Source organism: Mastomys coucha, unplaced genomic scaffold (assembly GCF_008632895.1).
Source record: "Mastomys coucha isolate ucsf_1 unplaced genomic scaffold, UCSF_Mcou_1 pScaffold15, whole genome shotgun sequence".
NCBI classification, from domain to species: Eukaryota; Metazoa; Chordata; class Mammalia; order Rodentia; family Muridae; genus Mastomys; species Mastomys coucha.
In genome coordinates this window covers 96,337,028-96,350,027 of record NW_022196897.1, presented here as the reverse complement: position 1 = coordinate 96,350,027, position 13,000 = coordinate 96,337,028, and the positions used below count along the sequence as shown (strand labels likewise).

General features: G+C 35.4%; 1 protein-coding gene across 2 annotated transcripts in view; it reads left to right on the top strand.

Moving 5' to 3' along the window:
* Positions 1-13,000, top strand: part of Ano3 (anoctamin 3) — a 337,010-nt gene that overhangs the window by 48,015 nt on the left and 275,995 nt on the right. The gene's annotated exons all lie outside the window — the stretch shown is intronic.

Sequence of the window (13,000 nt, the reverse complement as noted above, 5' to 3'; positions counted from 1 at the left end):
GCGCTTCTAGTGCCCTGTAAGATTCATAAGAGCAAAATTTATTACTTGTGCTGAGCTTGAAAAATTGTATAATAAATGCATTCGTGGAAAAATCCCAGCGGTTGATTAGTCCTAGATATTATTTCCTTGGAAAACTTCGTCTTCTGACTCCACGTTTATTACAGGTTTCTGATTTTTATGTGTTGGGTATTTCTTCCTGGAACTTTCCAGACCATCATTTAGCTTTTACAAAATTTTCACTAGTTGCGTGGGCATGGTCAGATCAAGAGGTTTTTTTTAATCACTGTTTGTTCTGCTTTCTTATTCAAATGGCTTTTCATAAAGCACATATTTCTTTGCTATAGATTCTGGAATTTTTATTCTCTTATGCAGTTATTCAACATTAATGGCATTTGCTGAATGAATAATGGTAATTATGAGGTATTTGTTAATATAATAATTAAAATATGTAATTTTCAAGGATTCTATTTTTTACTGAAATAAAAATTTATTGAAATCTTACTTCTGATATTCCTTCTCCAAATGACTGCTTTAAGGTATATCTTTGGCTTTTTTTCTAAACAAAAACTTTGGATACCCCCAGAATAACTTAGTGGGGATTTATTCTTCAGGCAGAATATTGTGCTGAAAGAACTTCCCATCAGGAATTGTAATCTACATGAATCCTCTTTTGAATGTATGTTGGAATCGGGTACAAAGTGAGAGACGGTGGGAGTAGGTGAATTTGGGCTCCTGTGCAGTTCTATTTAAGCTCAAAGTATTCTAAGGAAAAATAAGCTACTTCAAGAAGTTTTATTTCCTTGCATCATTAAACGTGTATAAATGTTCTGGGGAAAAAAGAAAGATACGGAAAACTTGAAATTGCCTCATACTGTTAGATTTTGATGCTTTGGGGGTCCTGGAATCTCGAAATGTCCGCCCCAAAATATCTTACTGTGTGAGGATATATACATTGTATGTTAAAGAGCAAAAACCTGTCAACTTTGAGACTGGTTGTCACTGTGTACAAGAATGATAAGCTTATACAAGTATGGCATTTCGTAGTGTCCCTGTTACGATACATCATGAGCCATTTTTTTTAATTTCAATTTTGGCACACAAAATAGCAACATTAGTAAAACGGTAAACATGAGGAAAAAGAAGGACAAAAAAGAAGCAAGAATAACTTTTAAATAATTGGTTCTAGTTGATTTTGTCTCTTTTTTCTTTTTTTCTTTTTTTTGGTTTTTCGAGACACAGTTTCTCTGAGTAGCCCTGGCTCTCCTGGAACTCACTCTGTAGACCAGGCTGGCCTCGAACTCAGAAATCCACCTGCCTCTGCCTCCCAAGTGCTGGGATTAAAGGCGTGAGCCAATATCACTTTCTTTCATTCCCTTTTCTCCCTCCAATCCCTCCAAGTTCCCTCCCATTTATCCCTCCCATGTCCTTTTCTACACTCAAGTTGACACCCTGTTTTCCTTTTATTATTATTGTTACATTCAGACTCATATTGAGAGTTTATGCATGAATATAGATACAACCTTTTGAGTCTGGTTGCGTTGTTTGGATGTATATGGCACCAAGGCTGACCACTCTGAATTGAATAACCACAAAGGGAGAGGCTAACCCTCTGCTCAACAGTCATTTGTTGCTTCTAGTTCTAGGCTGAGACCTGTTGAGAAAAGATAATTCACAAATAGGAATCAGCATGATGACACTCTGGGTGCCTCCTGACCTGGTGCTGGTCATGAGAACAGTGCATATTAAAGTGATGGAAATTCTCCATGGAAAGTGTGGTGTCTTGGACTTTTAAGTTTGCCTTTTTCATTAGATAAATACCTTTAGAAAAGTGTTTATCTACTTCTTATATTGATTTATGAATAATATGAAGACTCTTGATTTCTGACCTTCTGTTATCCTCCGCTCTGTTAGTTAGCCTATATTAAATGTACCAGCTGAGGGACTTTATCATATTTTCACACATGCATATAGTGTATTTTGATCATGTTATCATCTTTGTGCACTTCATCTGTCTTTTTGAGCCATTTCTCTTTCCGGTGTATTGTCCTTGCACTTTAGTGTCATATTATACCACCCCCTCCTCAGCTTTCACATATAGGTGAAAACACACAATATTTGGTTTTGTGAGACTGTTTTATTAAACCTCACTTCTGGCAAACAACATAATCTTATAATCTTATCCATCTATAGGTGGGGACATAGACTGATCCTATGGTTTGGTTATTGTAAATAATACCAAATTTAACTGAGTATTCACATAGACCTACATTAAACTGACTTTCATCCTCCTATTAGGTAAAATGGTTTGTCAAGATCATTAATTCTGTCTGGGAAACATTCATACTGATTCCCACTGTGGTATTCCATTTCCCTTCTGTTGGACAGGACAGGTGAAGGCAAAGATTTTTCCTTGATCCAGATGAAGAAAGCCTTACTTTTGGGGGAAATTATTTAATTTAGTGAAACAAGTGTGCCATTTTGGGGGGTATTATTTTTTGGTTTTGTAAGTAAAGTCAATATCCTTTAAAAATTGTTACTGACCACTCTGAATTTAACAATCAACAAGCAGTATTATTCCTGGGAAAGGCTAATTCTCTGTGTCCCAAAAGTCATTAGTTGCTTGTAGCTTTTTGCTAAGGAATCTCAGAAAACATAATCATAATACGTTAAGAAATAAATATTCTCTGATATTGGTGGACTCTGTGGTGATATATTTGAGACTCAAATTCAGCCACAGATAATGCTCATCTATTTAGCGAATCCAATATAGATGGGAGAATAGCTATCTACTCACAAAAGAAAATGAATAGCAGTTGTTAGTCCAATGTCACCAATACTTGAACTATAGTATTTTATTCCTGTACTTCAACCCCCCAACTTACTACTTACAGTTGTAATATTGTTAACGTTGTTAGTGTGCATATGACATGAAAATAATATCTAATGCATAGAATTGCAATAGAACTACAAATCTGTGTGACACGTATAGTTGCGAGTGAAAATTTAATAATGGATAAAATATTCATTGATATCATTTCAGGCTTATCTTAACATTGACATATTAGTTATATAGGATGTCCTCAGAAGGGGACACACACACACACACACACACACACACACACACACACACTTTTCTGTTTTTATTTGTGCCTCATTCACTTTCACTTTAGGGAACTATCTTATTGAAATGTTTGGCTCGGGACATTGTGACAATTTTTCTTGATGATAGTATCAGTTACAATCACATATTCTGTCTAATCAATGCATCATCTCTGAGGAAGTCTTAAAAGTTATCATAAAGAAAAATGAAATGCAAAATTAACTTCATACATTTAAGATTGCAATTCAGCTAAATAGCATTTATTCTAAACTCAACCAACATTTTCATTCCTGAACATCTTACAAAAAATAAATTAATAAAATAAAGCAAAACAAAACAAAAGAGAAAGCAAAACAAAACTTTTTTTTTCTGGGAAGGTTGATACAGTAAGAAATCTTAGAGACATGCAGAGTCTTTATGAGAATCTTGAGCAAGTCTGCATTTCTGTAGGAAAATGTTGACATTGTGGTTCTTGATAATGCTATTTGTGTTTCTAAAGAGAACAACAATGTGCTTATAAATTCTTGTTCTCTTTTAAATAGTAAATTCTCTTATGAAGTTTTACTAGGTTAAGACATATTGAAAGCAAGAATCTTCCACAACAGTGAGGAATATAGGCAATGTCTGATTTGTGAGGGTTTGAGGGTATATTGGAGTGTTGGACTGCAGACAAGTAGGAGAATACACTTGTTATAACTTTAGTACACCTTGGAGTAAAGGCGAGCTGGCAAATTAGAGCTGATTTCTGGACAAAGTCTAAATTTGCTCCCTAGACTGGTATGCTGTGATTCACCAAACTCTTAAAGGATTCATATGTCATACAAGGATGGATGAAAAAAAGGACAATGATAGTTCTGGCTTCTTATGCCTCTTTATTTATCAATATAGCTACCAAGATTTTCAGGGAGGTCATAGGATACATCAAACACAGGCTGTCTCAATCATCTTGGGCTTAATGATCGGTTAAAGCTGTGAGGGTTTCATTAATCCTAAACAACATTTGGTTAAACCTAAAAATAGCATTTTTTTTAAAACAATTCTCCACAACCAAGCATTTTTCTACTCAGACTAACTGTTTAATCATAATGATATTTAATGTTTATATGGAGAATTGCTGGCAGAAAATAAATCCATTTTATTTTTCTCTAAATAATTTGTGACAGAAAGTGCCCATCTGCACTCCTCTCCCAAACTCACCTTTGTGCTCAGTCCCTGTCTCCCAGCACAGCAAGGAAAGCTTCTGGAGAAGATCTACTGTCCAGCGCTCTGCTGTGTAAGCTTCCTTTCCCCTTAAATAATACCTTTCATGTCAAACTCTTCCTGTAGGCTCTAGAAAACAAGAAAAGTACTGAGGATGTAAACATGCTGACAGAAAGCCATTCACCCATTAAGTATTTCCAGACTGTCCTTTTATTTATGACTAAAGAAAGAAAAAAATGTCTCTTGTTAAAAAAAAAAAAAATTCTAAGTTACCTGAAGCATGAGGGAAAGGTTGAAGTGAAAGACCTGATATGACTGAAGATGATTTCCAGGGAAGATTTCAGTCTACACACCTGCATGTGTCTGAACTGTAGGAGCTAGGGACCCTGCCATTAGCCTTGGCCTAATATTTATATTTTAATATAGACTAGAATACAATTAATTGTGAGATACCTTTTTATCACTGCTGCAATGGTGATGGGGACAACTGTGTTGAGAAGCAGTGTTCTGGCTGTGAGTCTTACAAATAAATACAATGGTTGCCCTATCCTATCATGTGGGTTGCATGTCCCTGGGTTTGCTTTGATTTATAATTATTGTTTTCTGTATTCATTATCAAATTAACTGACCTGGATGCCATTTTAGGAACTCAAATGTGATTTGCTACAGAGTTCCTACTGTGCCCACACAGAATACTTAAAAGCCATCATAGCATAACTAGTAAATAATACCACAGTAATAGTAATATGAACCATACTTAAATATCTTTCTCCTGAGAAAGAAAACCAGTGTGTTTAACCAGAGTGTCCCCATTAAAGGCAGTATTGTTCTTCAGGCCACTCTCTATCACAATGCTTTTCTTTATGTTTGTCAGAAATAATTCAGTTAATGTTATGAGAAATTATTAGCAAGCAACAGCATAATTTCAGGGTTAGAAGTGAGTTTTTCAGGAGGAAAATATTTATATAGAAAACCAGCCCTCCTTTGTAAAATATTAAGTTTCTAATTTTATATTGTAAACATTTATTTTGCTCTTTATACTTTTTGTTGAGTGTTCAAGACCCTACCAGTAGTGAGGAAATACCAATTTTTATGTTAAAGTCAATCAACACTACTAAGTGATTACTGTTAAAAGCCCAGGAGGAGTCCTGTACCAGTTGTGCTCTCTACTGGGATGAATAATGGTTTCTTTTGGAGACACGGGGCATGTTCATGTTTCCCTGCCCACTGCCTTTCTTTTCTCCAGGATGAACACCTTTATTCTTCAGTCTTTGGGATGTCCCTATGACCAAGAAAATAGGTAGAGCTTAGCAGAATATAGCACCATTGAAGGGGTTCCATTGTCACATGTGTCTTAACTGGCCCTGAAAGACTAAGACCAAAATTCTGGTTTTTGTTTGTTTGTTTGTTTGTTTTGTTAGACCTCATTGGTATAGGTCTTCAAGCTTTATTATTTGAACACCAGTTACCAGAATTCTAGTTTTAATGATCTTGTAATACTTAAGTAGACATTAGGCATATATAATGTTTTAGGCCTTTGTTTTCAGATTTCAGTCCAAGAATATGATTTCTCCTCTGCAATGTACCTTAAATCAAATCAGAAAGCAGTTGCTTACCTCCGTAATATTCATTCTTCATTCTACCATTTTTTTTTTTTTACCCATGACTATAACTTGCTATGCTGGGCATTATTTTATCTCACTAGATTCACAGCTGGGTAAGATTATTGATGAAACACATACCCTGCCAGAGGTTTTTATAGTACCATCAGATGAAAGATACTCAGTAGAGAAGTTTTCTGATCAGTATCAAGTTGATTTCTCCATATTGTAGCTAACAGACACAGTGTCTTTATACATACATATATCTGAAAAACCATAGGTCCCAGGTGGTTCAACCTACTAATACTATTAGTATTAGCACCATTTTTCTGAATGTACATAAAGCCAATTTACCATATAAATCGTTATCTCTTTACTAAGTAATTATTGAAGCTCTCCGATTTCACCTGAGTCTCTTCTTTGTGTACTAGAGTTCAGTTAATGTAGAAACTCATAACTAATCAATGTATAGAGAATATGTATCAGTGTCATGCTCAGCCACAAATGGAGCATCTATATAACTCCCTCACCCCTGTCCTTAACGATCAGAGGCAATAGTGGAGTAGGGTGCAGAAAGATTTTAACAACCAGAAGTTGTGGAGAATTAACTGGAAAAAAATGTCTTCTGAATAATAAAGGCTCTCTGTATGGGCAAGCTCAGAAGAGGTATAGATCTCTGTACCAGAGCTGCACAAAAGTAAGCCAGCCAGCGTTTCAGCATTAATCGGCCTCATGAATGATCTGTTGGCACTTTATGGATTCTGTGGGAAAATTAGTCAATTTTTTTAAGGCTATGACCCTGGTAGGCCAGCCACAGTCTAGAAGATAGCTCCACTCTCATGGGTGTATAGCATAAACTAGAAGTAGTAAACTACTAATTTTTAAAAATGAGAATATAGATTTTGGAGAGGGTTGAGTTGGATCTGGAGGACTTGGGGTGAAGGAGGAGTAAGAACTGAATATAATCAAAATATGACATTTTCATATATGAAATTCTCTAAAAGATAATGCAAGTATATTATAAAAACAAAAGTAATACACAATTTCCCACATGATTTAAAATTTGGCATCATTAAATTTTCCACTCCATTATAAAAGTGTTGGATCCTAATTGTATTCACAGATTAACACAAATTGAGATAACTGTCTGCCTGGATTTTTATAAAGATTCTTTTTCATTTCCTGCCAGTGGAATACCAGGAATGATTTGTGAAAACTAAACATACTTCTTTAAAATTCAGTTTGGATTTTAATACCTACAAGTAAAATTTTGACCCAGAATTGTTCCTGTCTGAAAGAACTGCAGGGTCAAAAATGGAGAAGAGCCTGAGGGAAAGGAGGTCCAGTGACAGGCCCAAATTTGGATCCAGCTCAATGGGAGGCTCCAAGGCCTGACACTATTACTGTAAGCACATGATAGTGCTTACAGACAGGGGCCTAGTATGACTGGTCTCTGAAAGGCATCATCTTTTAAATCTAGAATGACTTTGCAAACTTTATCAGCAATTTCTATTCTTTTACCTATATTCTTCCATCACCTTTGTATGATCAAATTGGCTCCATTAATGATACACTTCTTTACCTTCCCATCACTGTTGGAACCTGCAATATGCACATCTCCCATAACTTCATTTTCTTAAGTTACAATGCTTGTCTGATTTCAGAATTTTTCCTTACAATAAACTCACTCCCTTTCTATTTCCTTCAGACTTTGAGGTAACCAACTTAGCTGAGTAAATTTGCCTCATATGTCTTGAATAATTGTTCTGTTTGTTAAGACTTGTGTTTCTCATTCTCTTTACTATCATAACAAATTTCAAATAATACGTTTACTTGACACCATCTAAAAATAGGGGTTAGTTTGGAAAAACATCTAAACCCTCCTGTCAGAAGGCCAAGTGTTATTCAGATGTGCCTTACATCCTAGAAGAATTAATGGATATCTATCTCCTGAGGTGGGGACAGGGTGATAAAAGGAATCTCAGTGGGATTTGTTTCCATTGCCCTGTACAGGAGAAGGCATCTTCCAGAAAGCTCTTTTAAACAATTCTTAATGGCAATGAAGGCAACAGTCAGACCCAATTTCAAAGCACATATAGATGAGATTCTGAACAACTGTCTAGAAATACACATTTCAAAGGGAAACATGACAACATCAAGACGCTGTAACAAGAATCAACTCAACAAAACAAACTCCAGGTGTGTTAACTCCAAAACTTAAGCCTTACAGACATGGAGCCTGAAAACAGCATTGAAGGATGTTTCTACCACTTAAAAGTTGTTATGACAATAACAACTGCTAGGACCTCAGACCAAACCATTCTCACACAGGAATGACAGTTTATTAGGTAGAGTAATGGTTTCATTGGACTCTCACACTGACAGAGACACCCAGGGGAAATTTATACCCAAACCTCATTATTTCCCTAGCCTTACACAGTGCTAAGAGAATAGCATATCCCCTGAAGCAAATAGGACAGCCTTGAATTAACAGTTTGTATCATATCATTAATCCTGTTTTAAAAACTCTGGCTTAAGCTGGCTAGAGGCTGAAGCCCTCCTGTAGAATCCCAGACTCCAATGTGAAACACTCGGCACAGGAAATCCCAAACATACCATGTCTTTCTCCGTTGGGCTGCCTCAACACATCGGTAAGAGGCTGGGAATGATGCGGAAACCTACAGTTAGAGTAACCTAAGAGAGATAGCCATAACACAGGGACTTTAGTGACAATGGAAGAACAGAAGGTATATTGACAAGAACACACAGTACAGAATTCTACTCACAGGTCTAAGTTGTGATCAGTCAAATATGAGTCAAATATCCTCCTCACAATACTAGAGACTCACCCTTATCTGAAACCCTCAGTTGATTTATAATCTTGTGTCAGCCTCTCAAGATAGGCAAAATTATGTAAGACTGCTTTGAAACAAAGCCAATATTTCCATCCTTGTTGAAAAGGTGTTGGAGAATTGATCTAGTCTTCATTAGCAAGCCTGACCTCTGATTTTAATAGACAACTGTACTAGTAGTTCTTACCTGGCTGACCCAGCTCAAGCAGTAAAAAGTAGAAGCAACTGGAAGGTTGTCCCTTTCTCTGCCCCATTTTGGGAGGTATAGTTGATTCTGGATGTTCCTCACAACTTCTGGATAATTCCCAGGTTAGCTATCTAAAATTAACTGATTAATGGCTGGATTCTTTCTTCCTTTGACTGTGGTTCTTGTCCACTCTCCTTCCAATAATAGGGTACCAGCAGCATGTCTCCTAATCTTGGCAAGTCATGAAGTGTGGAACCTTGTGGCAAGTAGCCAATACAAGAATGAGCCCCTCTGCTTGTAGCTATTGATTGAGTTTGAAGAGCTGGTCTACATGGATGGAGGAACTTGTCAGTGGACAGAAGGCTTCATAGAGTGGGATGCTTTACAGGAAGAGCTCTTTTACTGTTATCATTGCCTGTTAGTGGGAGGTAGCCTTGTGGCTTGAACTGTGTTCTATGTGATTTAAGAGCCTGCATCTCTATCCACTCAAGAGCCCACAAAAATCTAATTTTTATGTATCTTAAATAGCTGGAAAGCATCCGAGGTCTATTAATTTCTAAAATGCCTGTCTATAGCTATCCCCTTGGCCAACTTGTTTTCCTTATGTATAATAGTACTGTGAAGAATTTTACTATATTCAAGCTTCATCATGATCCCAATGGACCACTGTCCCTTCTGGGGTGAGTCACTTTGTATCAAAAACAAAAGCATGTGGGACATTAAGAGCCAAATTCGCTACTCTTGCTATACTTCATCAGGAACTACAGAAGTGTGAAATTATATTCTAAACTTGGCAGTGCATTAGTACAATCAACCTTGCAGTCTCTTCAGTTATTGTCTTTCCTCCTAAATAACACTTCAAATAGGAACTTTAAACTGTAACATTGATCCAACAGTTAGATATGTATCAAGTCTGGACCTGCTGCAAGATACAGCAGGATATGATCTCCTATCATCACCACAGGTGAGATGCAGTCTGCCCAAGAATTAGAGCTCTTCTTTTTGGGTAAAAGTGGGTGGATATGGGAAATATATATCTGAAAATATTTTACAAATACCATGTGTTGATTGTGCATATTGATTAGGCTCTAAAATGTTATTAAATTTACAAAAATGTGTATAGAACTCATAGAAGTATGTATATTTTATGGTTGGATTTGAAGCAAACACTACTAGCATAAATTATTTGGGGGGTGGAGGTATTATGGTTAAATATATTCACTGATATAGATTAAAAAGATTTATCCTTTCTTGGTATCTTGAGCAATTTATTTCATCTATATTTGTTCATTTATCTAGCTCTATGTGATCCAAACTTCTTAACTTTCAAGATTCAAGAATCATCTGGAATTCAATGAAAATTGTCAAACCATCCAGTCCGTTAAATTTAAACTTAATGGAAAAAGCCAAGGTTTTTTATTTTTAACAATCAAGCATAAATGCTTGTAAGCCACACCATTTCAAAAACAAAATAGTAGATTAATATTTTATGCATATAACCATGCAAATAGTGACATTTTAAAATGATTTTCAATGAGTTGGTAGTGAAATTTATTTTATACCAAATTTTATAAAATCTAAATATATTTAATCATGTACATTAATTTCATACCATGCAAATATATCTGTAATATATTTACAATATTAACAAAAAATTCAATATTAGAACATATATTAGGCACTGTGACCTGTCAAAATTAAATCATGGGAGTATAAACAGATTAATAACAAGAAATAGTAGTATTAAAAATACTGTCACTCAACTAGCAAATAGGATTGGGGCGAAGAGTTACCTACCATAAGGTTGGACTGAACACTGGCTGGGAGAATACTCCTAAATCCCTTAGGGTCTGGAACTGGCCTGTGTTCCCATGAGTCTGTTCTCATTTATAGTGTTGATCTGAGAACACTATACTCTATGGTACTTATGTAACATTAAGAAGCTATTTTCCTATTTTCTTTCTTTTTTATTGGATATTTTATTTATTTACATTTCAAATATTATCTTCTTTCCTGATTTCCCCTCTGGAAACCTTCTATCCCATCCTCCCCTACCCCTGTTTCTACGAGGGTGCTCCCTTACCCACCCACCCACTCCTGCCTCCCCACCCTGTCATTCCCGTACGCTGGGGCATCAAGTCTTCACAGGACCAAAGACCTTTCCTCCTGTTGATGTCCTACAAGGCCATCCGCTGCTACCTTATTGGCTGGGGCCAAGTGTCCATCCATGTGTACTCTTTGGTTGGTGGTTTAGCCCCTAGGAGCTCTGGCAAAGTCTGCTTGGTTGATATTGTTGTTCTTCCTATGGAGTTGCAAACCCCTTCAGCTCCTTCAGTCCTTTTGTTTTTACATACTTAAAGTAAAGAGGTCTGTGGCTACATAAATTGTTGGTGAGAATTGAAAAACCGTGTCCTTTATTTTATTTTATTTTATTTTTATTCAGCTATGATTTTAGAGTTTTCAATTGCCTCTTTCACATTTCATCTTTTGTTGGTTTGGAGTTCAGTGAATTTGAAAGTATATATTTTGGTTTTTATTCTATCAATATCTGGGACTGTTTCTTTTATGCAACACATAATAGTCCATTTACACATTATCCTCTTCACCGTTTTTCTTAAATGTTTAAATTATGTTTACCTACTTGTGGGAGGAATTGGCAGAATGCATGTATGGAGATAAGATGATAACCAGCAGGAACTCATTATCTCCCTTCACCATGTGGTTCCCAGGACTGAAGTGAAGTTTGTAGGCTTAGGGACAAGCTCCTTTACCCACTGCATCACCTTGCTGGATCTTTCTATATTAACCTGATTATACTTATCAGTTTAAGAAAGTTGAAAACATTGCCTAATACACATTATAAACTCATTATAAACTCAATTTTTATTTTGTTTTGTTATAAGGATGGTGGAATCTAGACCTCTTTAAAATATATTAATTAGTTCTCTTTTAATTATATCCAAAGGAAATTTTGCTGAAATCAAATGATTCAGTACATATAAATACTTACTTAATACTGTAGTAACTACATGGTATGACTAAGAACATAGATGATGATTTCTCACAAAACAATTTATTAATAATATATTTTAGAATTTAAAAAGTTGCTAAGAAGTCAGAACCTGTGTTAACTTCTCTTACCATACAGGAAAGAGGCAAGAGCAATTTTTGTAGGTAATAACTAAATTTGTAGCATTGTATGACAATGGTTGACACTGTCACAGTTTTATGCTGTCAATCTATATACATTAAATGCTAATAGCTTTCAAAGTTTTGGTCATACCTAGGTACATAAAATAGTTAAATAGCCGGACAAGCTCTTACATACCTACAGTTCTAGTACTTGGTAGGTGAAGGCAGAAAAGTCAGTTCAATTTCAACCAAGTCTTCAAAGTGAGTATGAGACTATCCTAGAAATACATGAAGCCTTTTCTTATGAAACTAAAAATCGTGGGAAAATGGTAAAAATTAAAAGTCATTAGTATTGTCTGCAGCCCATCTGAATACCTCATGTGCAAAGTAACTTATTATTATTTGATAAATTGGATATCATTTCTTACAGAATTGCTTAAAGTCTAGCATTTTAAAAATAATATTCTTATTAATTCTTTGAAAGTTTCATACCCTGACACTGTGATCTACTCTATATTTTATTATCATCATGTTGACTAATCAGTGAGTAGTGCTATTTTTCTATTAAATTTATTGATGCTTAGCTACATAGTAATTAAATCAAGCTGAAGTTAATTTCCTTTGGGGTAATTTTTTTCCTCAAAAATATCTTATAATTTTCATTTACTTTATACTCATTACTACTCTTTTCTAATTTGTTTTCATGTTTAAAAATAATTCTTAAATTTTTAACTATTTTTTGTTTTACTTGCAAAACTCAGGAGCCATCATAAGCCTATAGTAGGCCAATAGATATATAAGGCAAACTCTGGATTCAAGGTTTTTTTTTTGCTTTCTTGATTTTTTTCCCCATTATTTTACTGCTACATTTTCTCGAGTAGCTTCCTGAAATTTAGTGGAAGAGATCCTTGGTTTTAGAATTTACAAT